The sequence below is a fragment of the Sitophilus oryzae genome, unplaced genomic scaffold (assembly GCF_002938485.1).
Source record: "Sitophilus oryzae breed Bouriz unplaced genomic scaffold, Soryzae_2.0 scaffold_576_pilon_pilon, whole genome shotgun sequence".
Lineage (NCBI taxonomy): Eukaryota > Metazoa > Arthropoda > Insecta > Coleoptera > Curculionidae > Sitophilus > Sitophilus oryzae.
Window position 1 is genome coordinate 727,957 of NW_022147169.1, and position 13,585 is coordinate 741,541.

At 28.9% G+C, this 13,585-nt stretch overlaps 2 protein-coding genes across 3 annotated transcripts in view; one reads left to right on the forward strand and one right to left on the reverse strand.

The window, feature by feature from the left end:
* The window catches only part of LOC115887478 (sarcospan), a 53,472-nt gene extending 43,864 nt beyond the window's left edge, over positions 1-9,608 (reverse strand). Inside the window, exon 1 of the mRNA XM_030906925.1 lies at positions 9,308-9,608. The gene's annotated coding sequence lies outside the window, so the exon portion shown is untranslated. The remainder of the gene's footprint in view (positions 1-9,307) is intronic.
* The window catches only part of LOC115887473 (arf-GAP with Rho-GAP domain, ANK repeat and PH domain-containing protein 1), a 275,480-nt gene that overhangs the window by 120,388 nt on the left and 141,507 nt on the right, over positions 1-13,585 (forward strand). The gene's annotated exons all lie outside the window — the stretch shown is intronic.

Sequence of the window (13,585 nt, forward strand, 5' to 3'; positions counted from 1 at the left end):
TATTTAACTTTAAATCTTCCTAAAAAGTTATGAGAAGATAAAGAATTTTTATTTTTTCCTAAATTTTAAAACACTTTAAAAAAGTTCATTTAACAGGTAGAATTAAAAGATAGCTATCATATTTTGGAACTTTTTTGTTTGTTTGAATTTTGTCATATTTTATGATAATAAACAAAACGGGCAAACATTCCTTGGTCTAAAAATTTTCAGATTTTTACAAACTTCTTCATATTTTCACTAATACTAACTTACTTGTCCAGATTTTTTTAATAGTTGTTCTTAGAGTCTCTTTAAGCAACTCGGAAAATTTGAAGAATTTGTTTAATCACATTTTAATAAAAAAACAACTATTTGTGAGTGGCCTTTTCCGCATTTTTGGGATTTCTCGAAAGTGTCGTAAACAAAAGAAAATTGCATAATTACGAATAGTCGAATTGGTTTCTTTTTACGAACAACTTTACGAAAAAAAAAGCGCCAGGATCATATTTTTAGCTAAGGACCCGATCTTCCATTTGGCGATCATGAAAATCATCTACATGCTATATTTCCGTCAATATTGGCGAAAACCTCGATCTTTGGCCCTTAAGGGCCGTTTTTAACCATTTTCCTGGGACTTTACGAAAAAAAGTGTCAGAACCGTTTTTGTAGATAGTGACCTAAACATTACATTTTAAGTTTGTATATTTCGGCAGATATTTGCGAAAACCCGATTTTTCGGCCATTTGGGGTCATTTTTTCAGCCAAAGCCGACCTTGTAAGATTCTACCATTTTTAATAAACCTAAAACTAATCCCCAAAAGGTACACAGTCCGCCGTTTGGGTCTTTTCGTGTTCTTATTTACTGGACTATGTATGTATGTATGTTACTGGACTAATGGTAAACCGGGTGCGTCTCGAAAGTGGCTCACCCCCAGGGTTTCACCCCTATAACTTTGTTACTTTTATAGTTAAACTTTATAGTTAAAACGAGATTTGGTATGTTAGTATATGACATAAATTAGGATTGATTGACGTATTCAATTGTTTTCGGTGACTTCCTGTTTCACCGGAAATGACAACAACTTTTGATTTTTAAATGGCCCCTCGGTATTTTTTTACTTTATTCGATAAAAAATAACACTCTGAATAGAATGACATATCATATGTCAACTTTTGACATTTTCGCATATGGTTTATTTAAAATAATAAGTTGCGGTACGTTACGAAAATTTGACTCGACTTACCAAGTGTGTGGTACCAAATTATTGGTAAAAAAATGCTTTTTCCAAATATGCTAATGAGCCACCCTCGTTCCATTTGAAAAAATTGAGATATGACTAAAAATACGATTTGAGCATTTTCTAACTAGCCAGGACAAGACACTAAAAACATTAGACGATCAAATCTATTTTTCTAAGGCTCCTTGACTAAGAATTAGTGTTTTTAACATAACCATGGCACTCTAGATCGAATATTAAAATTCAATTTTGTTTTAAGCGAGAATGTCAAAGTTGACATATGATATGTCATTCTATTCAGAATGTCATTTTCTATCGAATAAAGTAAAAAAATACCGAGAGTGCCATTTAAAAATCAAAAGTTGTAGTCATTTCCGGTGAAACAGGAAGTAACTAAAAACAATTGAATACGACAATCAATCCTAATTTATGTAATATACTAACATACCAAATTTCGTTTTTTTATCTGAAAAAATAAAAAAGTTATAGGGGGTGAACCACTTTTGAGACGCACCCGGTATACTCGTGATATTAATTATTGTGATAAAAACTTTTAAAACTTTCAAGATAAACTCAATGCCATATTTAGTAATAATCAGAATATTACAAAATAATAATTAATGAATGTTAAACTTAATAACAAAAATGTAAATAGGCGATATTGCGAAAAAAGTGCATTTACACCTGTTGGTAATAGCTATCATTAATAGATATCAATAATTACTTAATGATAGTACGCAATGATTGAGTAATTTAGGAATGATTACCTAGGTAACCTACTAGAGAATAATAATAGTTAATAATATTTAAAAAAAATAATAATATTTATGTACTTTCATAGCGGGTTAATTACTGTAAAATCTGGGTATATCCCCAGTGAAAACAGGAAGCTTTCGGTTTATAATTTACAGACACTAATCTAATCAACAGGAAAACATAGACCCCTTTTGCCGCTTAAAACGTTTAGTTTAAAAAATACGCACAAGATATTTTAAGAACCCATATTCCAATTTGAATGAGAATTGGGGTACGTTACCACTTTTGTATAGAGGTAAATGTATACAATTAATTTATTTTAATTTCAAAAATACGTAGGATCATTGATTGAAAGAATTGTGAAGATACGCAACTTATAATGGGCATAAAATTCGTGATAAGGCTGATTTGATTTCCCCTTACGTCTCAAATGCTGTACGGTGCAGCCTCTACTCGTTCTGCGGCCAACGCATAAAACACTCATTTTCTCTAATTCAGCTAGCGAAGGCATATCGAGGACGGTGTGGAACTAAAAGCGACAGTGTTGCCATAATAAAATGTATAATATCTGTAATACATTTGACGAAAATATCTTTGGGCGTTTATATATTGAAAATTTATCCGTGTTAAACATAGAATAAACAACAAAAATACAAATTCTTTTGTAGGTACTGAATATTTCGTATGATCGAAAAAAGTTGTTTAGTTGGCTTGGAAATGACGAACTATTGACATTTACCATAATATTTTAGATAGGAAATAACAGCGATCTTCATTTTCAAGCCAACTCCTGAGGCCGTTCTTTGTTTCATACGGTTGTGCATCTTCTTATTTCTTCAATGAACGGCAGTAAGTAGTTCTATGTCCAAGGAGTATTGGGACACCCTCTACACTCAAATTTTGAACTAGCAATTTAATAGATAAGAAAATGTGGGGCTCAAGATATCTAGAGTAATGATTGAATATCTAGAACTGATACTTTAAAAGGGTTAAAAATATACTTTAAAACGGTTAAAGAAATACACAATATTAAAAAAATTATGTTATCATTCATATAATTACATATGTACTTATATATACCGTGTGATCTAAAAAAAGCGCGTCCAATTGGCTTATAAATAATGACGATTGTTGATATTTCCCATATACCTCATTTTTCATAATTATTATAAAATGACGCGCCGATTTTTTCGATCATATTATATTATTATACCAATTGTTAGCAATAGGACTACCTACTGTATATATATAGAGGTTGCCTGAAAATACCACATTCCTACCTTGATATATGTAGATATATTGTTTAGAACCTACTTTTTATGTTCTTATTATAACTAGTTTCTATAAATACTCATTTTCGCACACTTATGTGCAGAACGACTTATTACTATTTTATTCAAATGAGATTTGTTGTTTTTTTCCGAAATATTTAGTACCATGATTGCCATATTAGATTATAATGATACAAGGCGTTCGAAATATAACATACGAATTTAAATATTTTTGAAAAGTTCAAATTTTCAATTTTAGTAAGTTTTTTAAAAAACCAGGTACATACAGGGTGGCCCATTAGTGCGAGGAAGTCTAATAACGTTTTATATAAATATTGCATGGTATATAGGTAAAGGAGCTTATCCTAAAATTATTTTGTTGTATACAGGGTGTGCCAAAAAAGTATGATAAAGTTTTAAGTTTTTTAAAACTGCACCCCCACCCCCCTTTTTTCTGTGCAGATTTTTATTCAGCATAAAATTCTGCATATATTTCATATTTACTGAAACTTTGGTTAAAAACACTATATCCGAAAAGTGGTTCAAACTATATACGATAATTTAATATCTACATAGATAATGTGTCAACATTGGTAGTAGATTAAATTTAGAGGAACGAAAAAAAAAACGAAAAAATCTTGAAAAATATATTTTTTTCAATTTTTAATCCAATCTTGGTTATTTTGGATTAGAAAAAATATATTTCTTTTATCGAGATTTACCAGCCCTGAAAAAATTTACACATATTTTAGACTTAATTAAATATTTAATGTGCAAATTTGAATTTGTCTAAATATAGGTAATAATATACATTCAAGGTGTTTGAGAATTTGCTTTTCTTCCGATATTTTTTTAGGTTTGGCTTCTAGTAATTTTACTGTGTGCTAAATATCTATAGAACCATCCTTGAATTTTATAATAATTTATAAAAAAATATATTTAAAATTATGTATTGTATATTTTTTCATAATAGATTAATTTATAAATAGAGAGAGCTAATAGGTTATTTACCTGCAAATACCGCACACCTGGATATATGTAGAATATATTATACTGTTTAAAAATAATTTTTAATATTCTTATTATAACTAGGCACTATAAATAAACATTTTCGCACACTGAGGCGGAGAATTAAGTCTATAAATATTTAAAAATGTAAGAAAAAAATGTAATACAAATATTGTTTTCACATGTGTGAAAAGACAGACATGAGTAAGTTGAAGTATATTATTTTTAACCATACCGGGTACGTCTCAAAAGTGGCTCACCCTCATAACTTTTTAATTTTTTCAGATAAAAAATTGAGATTTGGTATGTTAGTGTATGAAATAAATTGGGATTGATTGACGTATTCAATTGTTTTCGATCACTTCCTGTTTCACCGGAAATGACTACAACTTTTTATTTTTAAACGGAACCCTCGGTATTTTTCTACTTTATTCGATAGAAAATGACACTCTGAATAGAATGACATATCATATTTCAACTTTTGACATTTTTGCTTAAAGCAAAATTGTATTTTAAATTTCAATCTAGAGTGCCATGGCTGTGTTAAAAAATACTAATTTTTAATCAAGGAGCCTTGGAAAAAGAGATATCGTCTAATGCTTTTCGTGTCTTGTCTTGGCCCGTTAAAAGAAGCCCAAATCGTATTTTTTATCATATCATATCTCAATTCAAACGGAACGAGGGTGGCTCATTAGCAATAATTAGCATATTTAAAAAAAGTATTTTTTACGAATAATTTGGTAACACACACTTGGCATTTCGAGTCAAAATGTCGTTATCAATCGCATGTTGCAATTGCAAATAAACCATATTCAAAAATGTCAGAAAGTCAGAAGTTGACGTATGATATGACATTCTATTCAGAGTATTATTTTCTATCGAATAAAGTAACAAAATACCGAGGGTACCATTTAAAAATCAAAAGTTGTAATGATTTCCGGTGAGACAGGAAGTGACCAAAAAAAATTGAATACGTCCAATCAATCCTAATTTATTTCATATACTTACATACCAAAACCAAACCTCGTTTTTTTTTTATCTGAAAAAATAAAAAAGTTATAGGGGTGAGCCACTTTCGAGACGCACACGGTATTATTAGGGAATTGTAATGAAAAATATATGATTCAATATTTAATACCTAGATGATAATAAATCCCCAGAACTGGGATCTAAAAAATTTCAACTGTCTAAATATCAATTTCAACAATAATTTTAAATAATTTACATATTTGTATAGTTTTTTTATAAAATTTTCAATTAAGTTTTTTACTAAAAATGTTACTAAAAGTTTGATAATATATAAAATAAAGCAATTTTTACTAACCTAATGGAAATTATAATTTATTAAATAAATATTGAACTATAGTCAGAAATTAATCCGATAAAAAGCGCATATTGCCTTTAATTACTGAAAGCTTTTTTTTAAAAAAAATAATTATTTATTTATTTTTACTCTGTTCAATTGATCGATTTTCTAGCTTTCATTAATTTATTATTAATTTTCAACTTCGAAGATTTACTGAAAATATAATAAATATTTTACTATGATTAAATAATAATTATTTATATTTGTTCCGTTTCCTATACCTTTCTTTTTTTAATTAGTACGAAGATTATTTATAATAGCACTCAGTCAGTCTGTTTTCTAGGTTACAAGGAAAGATATACATGGCGTCAAAAAAAATCTAACTTTGGTGTGTGATTCTACAGATAAAAATAAAACAAAAAGTTCCTATGAGCATATGCCCTAAAATGCTTCCCGAAGAAGTTACAGCCATCGAAAGGTTAAATAAAAATAATATATTTTATTTATTTTTAAGGACATTTGGTAAACCGTTTTTTCTGAAATTTGATACTCTTATACACATTTTAATGCCAAAGCGAATGGCGATTGTGAAAAATTCCGTAACAGCCCTGAAAGGGTAGGTACTTTCCATTGGGGTAGAGAGTACTACTGGTGGTACTTTTTTTATAACTCTGTAAAGAAACTTTAAATAAATTAATCTTCTGATTTATCTAGTGCCAAAATCCATGCAGCAAAACCTTTAAACGCAAATATGTGTAAGAGTACCAAATTTGAAGAAAAACGGTTTACCAAAGTTCTTAAAAATAAAATACAAAATAAGAATATGCCGAAGAATAGAATGTATTATTCTTATTTAACCTTCGAGGCTATAATTTCTTCGGGAAACATTTTAGGGCACCAAACCCACCAAAATTAGATACAATATTTTTTTGACACCCTGTATACCAAACACTTAATAGTTTTTTTTTAATAACATTCAGATGATAATTTTTGAATTAAAAAAAGAAATTAGCTACCCAGAATATCATAACGTTCTTGTAATATTAAAAAATAATTACTGAATTTATAATTTTTATATATTTTTTTAAATAAAATAAGTTCTACCAACTTTATTCTGAATATTGCATAGAAATTATTGACTACCTTACAGCAATGCAAAGGGTACTCAAACATTACCGAAATACATATTCTTTATAACATATATATATTTTTTTCCTTTCTTGGGTATGAGGTTTTAATTGAAAATGGAAACTTTTTTTTTTATTATGCGACGTTTCGCCTCATCATGGTTTAGGATAATAATAATAAATAACGTCGCATAATAAAAAAAAAAGTTTCCATTTTCAATTAAAACCTCATACCCAAAATATATATATGATATAATTTAAAGGTTTAAGAAAAAGAAAAAAAAAATAAATTCCTTATAACTATAGTCTGTCCAAAGTTGTTGCTGTTATTTTAATTTACAGGTTGTAAATCGTATTTTCTGTCTTTAATTTTTCTGACTTAAATTTTCCTTGACTCGTTAGACAGACTTTAGTCATAAACTCACCCAACTGAATAACACTTGTTGTCATTGAACTTTTACATTTAAAGAATATAGGTACTATTTTTGTCTGTTCGTTTGATTACCTTTCCTTTATTCTTAATTAATACATAGGAAGGCTACCGAAAATAATTTATTTTGTTGTGTAAACAGCTTTAGTCATTATTAGGAACTTTACCATTAAATAAAAAAATATTTAAATCGTCACAAAATGAAATAATAAAATAAAACTAGTTGTCATTGAGCTTTTAATTAATAATAATAATAATTAGTCGTTTATAGACTAAATATTATTTATTTTTATTTATTTAATTCTCTAGAACTTTCTTTTTTTAATTAGTACATATAGGAAGAATAAAATTAAAAATTGCAATAAACATTACATCCATTTTTAATAAATAAGTTTTAAATCATAATTGAAGAATATTGACTAGATTGAAAAAAAGGAATTTTTACTACCTAAAAGAATCTAACATTGTTAAAAATAATTGCACTGTATTTAAAAATATATATATATTTTTTTAAATTCTTATTGAAAAAATCTATATTTGTTTTTTTTTTAATGGAACACCCTGTATATTATTTTTTTATTAGATGGAGAATTAAAAAATGAACATTTTTTGTATTTAAAGTATTTCAAAATTTTTAATTGTTTCGTAGATACACGCAGTATTATTTCATATGGCTTTGATATGGCTCTCTCAACGGTAAAATACGAGAGAAAAACCATTGGGTGGCTTTGATAAAAATTTACTATGGAAAATGCCATAAATATGAAATATAAAACCGCGAATATCTGCGAAACCGTTAAAAATTTTGGAATACTCTAAATACAAAAAATGTTTATTTTTTAATTCCCCATCGATTGAAAGTATAATATACAGGGTTAAAAAGACGAAGAAAAAATATTTTATATTTTAGAAAGTTTGGCGTAAAATTTTGACGATTAACATATTTATAACAAAGTAAGTACAGAAGTAAGTACAGACCATCTAGTAAATATCTAATATATTTTTGATTTCAGGACAGTTCTTGTATTTTTAATAATTTTTTTTAAGAGAGGCTGAAAAATATACATATATTTTTTATTTATTTCTTAATATCTCTGAAACTATCGAAATGTATTTACTAATATCTTAGGATTACGTAAAGTGACCTGAAAAGAAGCCAAAAATGCAATAATATACAGGGTGTTCCATTTTAAAAAATTCATTCCGATCCACTCACACTTTTTTGAGCCACCCTATAGAAGTTAAAGTATTTTCCTGGAATACCTCATAGAACATAATTTAGATTTGCACTTAAACAAAATTCTTAAGTTTTTTATTCTAGGAGCTACAGATGCCCGGCGCACTATTGCCGGACCCTGTATAGGGAGCCTAATATAATAAGATTTGTTGCCATTTTATTAAGTTATTAATTATAAAATTACTATACTAACTAATTTTGATTTTTACCCTATTCAATTTCATAGTTTTCTGTTTATGTTTAAATATAAGAGGAAATATATACATTACCTACAATAACATTCAGTGATTTAATTATAATTACCAAAATATCCATTACAGATACTTTTTAAAAATGTTATAAAATATATCATAGGAAATTCAACTATTTATATAGAATATCTAACAGTTTTAGTATCTATGTGGATCTATAACAGTTTTTAAATCTAAAAATAATTTTAATTTTTTTTTTCAGGATCTTTAATTTCTTTTATAATTGTATTTATTTATTACTAAAAATTTAATCATATTTTATTCTACATATCACAAAAATCTTGACCGCAGACTATTTTAGTATTTTTTTGTAATGTATAATATAGATATGAATTAATAAAATTAACCCGATAAAATAACACTTGTTGCCATTGAGAACTTTTGAATTAAAAAAATACTGTATATTTTATATTTTTACGTGTTAAATTTCTTAGAGCAATCAGTTTTTCTCTAATAAGAAAACTCTCCACAACAGCATACAATAGAAATGATAATTATTTATTTAAATATCAGATAATAACTGTTCAAAACTGGACAGATTTATAAAAAAACAACTCGCATATCAGTATTTATAATATTTTAATTTATTATAAAGTTCATCGAAAAATAAATATAAAATAATAGACTTAAACTAGTTAAAACTCTACTGAACAAAATATAACTTGTTGCCTTTGAATTTTTTTAAATTAAAAACTTATTTTTACCTGTTTAATATCCTAAAGCTTTATTTCTTTCCTTAATTAATACGAAGAATTTCCACAATAGCACGAGACAAACTAAAAAACTATCATTTTTACGATGACATTTAGTATAATTTTACCGCATTTTTGTAAAACCGAAGATAACACGAAGCGGCGACTAAACGAGACAGCACACATCGATAGCGATTTCTTTGAATACGAAAACGAACTAAGCGGTGGAATATCCGTTTTCGCCGTCGTTGGTGAATGGGGTTCTCCACTCTTTTGTTACCTGTCGGTCTACCGGTGGTCAAATCTCGTTTACATCGCTGGTTTTGTTCGGTAATATAAAGAGGCACCAGACGAGGGTTGTTATTAGCCCTATTGAACAGGAACGATCTTAGAAGATAAATAGCTCAGTGATCGGCGACTTTAATTTAAAAAAGATAGAGACCGGTTATTATTTAACGAACTGTTATTTAGAAATAACAGTTCGCAAAAATTATTGCTCCTGAAAAATAACAGATGTGAAAATAACAGTGCACGTCTTCTACTTCTTCTTTCTCGGCCTGGTTCCATCCAGTGTTGGATATAAGTCTCTTCTAGGTTTTTTCATGCTATGCGATCTCTAGCCAATCTCGTCAATTATCAATTGTCTTCCTGCCACTGTTCTAACATCATCGATCCATCTCTTTTTTGGTCGGCCCATACTTCTTTTAGTTCCCATTGGTCTCCATTGCTTTTTGAGGCCATCGCACAGTGGGCAAAAATCCAGAAGTATGTTGCAAAAATTCTTTTTTTTTACGATTTTATTCAAATTTGGTAAAAACATTCTATGCCAGTAGGCCGTGAACCCTGTTAGTTTTGGCTGACTTGAGAGTGGTTGGGGGTGGTGGAGGAGATTCATAAAATGGAAAAATCATCTTTTGACTAATACAGCTACCAAAATGCGGTAAGAATATTTTACATTTCACTAAATTTTACAATTTTTGGCAGAGACAAGATGAAACAGACAAATATTGAGCAATAATACTCTGCCATATACAGGGTTTGTTTTATATATTGACATCCTCTGTATCTTTTTTATTCGACGTTTTCGAAAAAAGTGTCTTAAATAAAAGTTTAACGGTCTCGAATACATTTTTCAAAACAGTCTTCTTTGCATATACAGGGTGCCTTAGAAATCCTGTGTGTGGCCCAACTTTCTTATTTCAAATTAGTACCCAATTTTTTATTTGATTTTTATTTTCTCCTAAAAATCCTAACTACTTTTTTGTAGCATAGCCTATACCTAATTTGAAATAAGATAGTTGAACCACGCCCAGACTTTTTGAAGCACTTTGTATATGCGAAATAGACTTTTTTGGCAAATTTATTCAAAACCACTTTCATTTGAAACAGTTTTCGGAAACGTCAAATAAAAAACATAAAGGGAATGTCAATGTATATAAGAAAACCCTAGTATACTAATCCAATCGAACTTTTATTCAAGATTGTTTGTCATTTGAATAAGTTAGGTCTCTAATAATACCAGGCAATATGTGAACAATATTTTATTATTATATTTTAAATGAGTAATAATATTCTGAGAATTAAACAATGACAATTTAGAGAATAATAGAACTTATACCTATTAGAAATATCTAAATTTTATTTTACCACCTACTATTTACTGATATTTTGTTTTATAACAGCTGGAAGCGATGGTCACGACGTGCACATTTTTAAATCTGAAAGAAAAATCCATTTCATTTAATTTAAAAAATTAGGTACTGTCAAAATTTGTCAATTTGTCAAAAAATGTCATTTGACATTTATGACATACCTCTTCGGAAATCTTGAGAAAAGTTACGTAACTTTATATTTCAAGTTCTTCTCTAGCTCTAGCTACTATAACAATTAATTTATGAGAAGTATCCACATAAAGAATGTTACTATACACATACGCATGGAGGCTTACGCTTCCAATAAATTTAATGTTGCGATTTTTTGCGATTTTTTTGACTTAACTTTTCTAAGATAGAATATATGCCACTATCAAAAAAACCTTAAATGATTATGTTCTACTTTGACCTTTATCTAGTTTTTATCCAAAAAATCAAAATAAAAGATACTTTTTTACTTACCTTCACATTAAATATACCCCAACCGGAAATCTACGTAAAACACGTTATGACAATTTTACAATAATTTTTCACAGTAAGCTAAGGTCGTCCGATTCAATTGTTATAATACTGTGTCACTTGAATGCAACGCCTACTATTTAAGAAATTGTAGAAAAAAGGTAGTTATTGGACACAAATTAACTGAAAATGTAGGTTTTGCGCAAAGTTCGTTTTACAGCCCCTCGAAAGAGACTCCGAATATGTTTTTTTGTTAGTTTTATGTGGTTTCCTCTTAACTAATATGTTTCCAATCTAATGTTATTGCCATAAATGCTAACTGTGGATGTTATTTTTTGCAACTTGGTTTGGACATATTGCCTATGTGCATCGGTCTGAATCCTGTCGCGTCATATGTCCCATTCATTGCCACTTCAGGCTTGTTGTTTTTTTTAACATCTTTTAACAACAGTGCGCTAATAGCTCGTAATGTGAATAACTCGTAATGTCAAGTATGAATCATCTCGCCACGATTTTTTACCAGCCTGCAATAATTGATGAGTGATCGGCCATTTTAATTTAAAAAGATAGAGATGGGTTATTATTTAACGATCTGTTATTTTAAAATTGTTATTTATAAATAACAGTTCGCAATAATTATTGTTGCTGCTGAAAAATAACAGATATGAAAATAACTGGGCTCTAATAGCAATAACTCAAACAACAATTGCTGAACGATCGGCGATTTTAATTTAGAAGATGGAGACGGGTTATTATTTAACGATCTGTTATTTTAATACTGTTATTTAGAAATAACAGTTCCCAACAATTGTTGTTGCTGAAAAATAACCGGTATGAAAATAACAGTGCACTGTGAGATTTTTTACAGGTCTGCAAAAATTGCTGACCGATCGGCAAGTTTAATTTAAAAATATGGAGGTGGGTTATTATTTAACGATCTGTTACTTTAAAACTGTTATTTAGAAATAACAGTTCGTAACAATTATTGATGCTCGAAAATAACAGATATGAAAATAACAGTGCACTAAATGGATCGCCTCGCCATGATTTTTTACAGACCTGCAAAAATTTGCTGACCGATCGGCGATTTTAATTTAAAAAGATGGAGATGGGTTATTATTTAACGATCTGTTACTTAAAACTGTTATTTAGAAATAACAGTTCGTAACAATATTGTTGATGCTGGAAAATAACAGATATAAAAATAACAGTGCACTAATATTAGCAATATAACTCGTAAAGTGAATGTTATGATTTTTATGAGTACCTTGTTTATATAGTGTATTGTTATGATTAACAAATTAAGGTTTATGTATATGTCAGATTGTATTATTCATAATGCATGGTTTTTATGACAGAGGCGATAGAATGTTACGGGAGATAAGATATTGTGAGCGAGGCTCCCGCGGTCAGTCGGTACCCGGCGTTCGCACGAAGCACATGTTTGTGTCGTAATCCTGAGTACTACGATGTAATAAAGGAGTTATGAGAGAAATCCAAATCCAGTGTTTTATTTGAAAATACAAGTTGTACTCTTACATGAAGTATGGATCGCCTCCCCACACATGATTTTTACAGGCCTGCAAAAATTGCTGACCGATCGGCGATTTTAATTTAAAAAGATGGAGATGGGTTGCTATTTAACGATCTGTTATTTATAGACTATTCTTTAGAAATAATAGTTCGTAACAATTGTTGATGCTGGAAAATAACAGATGTGAAAATAACAGTGCACTAATAGCGATAACTCGTAATGTGAAGTATGGATCGCCTCGTCGTGATTTTTTACAGGCATGCAATAATTGCTGAGCGATCGACAACTTAAATTTAAAAATATACAGGCGGGTTATTTTTATCGATCTGCTGTTATTTTAGAACTGTTAATTGAAAAGAACAGTTCGCAACAATTGTTACTTCTAAAAAATATCAGATATGAAAATATCAGTGCACTAATAGCGATAACTCGTATTATAATGCGTGGCTCTTATTATACAATTATTATCATTTCCAATTTCGAAAAAATTACACTACCACGGATAACCACACCACGAAATTTTATATGTAGAATATATGTAGAAATGCAGTACCCACTTCTGACTCAGAAAATTTGGTCGTACAAAATGGTCGTACGTTTTATACTCATTGTGCGGTTTCGGCTTTTTTTTTGTCAGATAGGGAA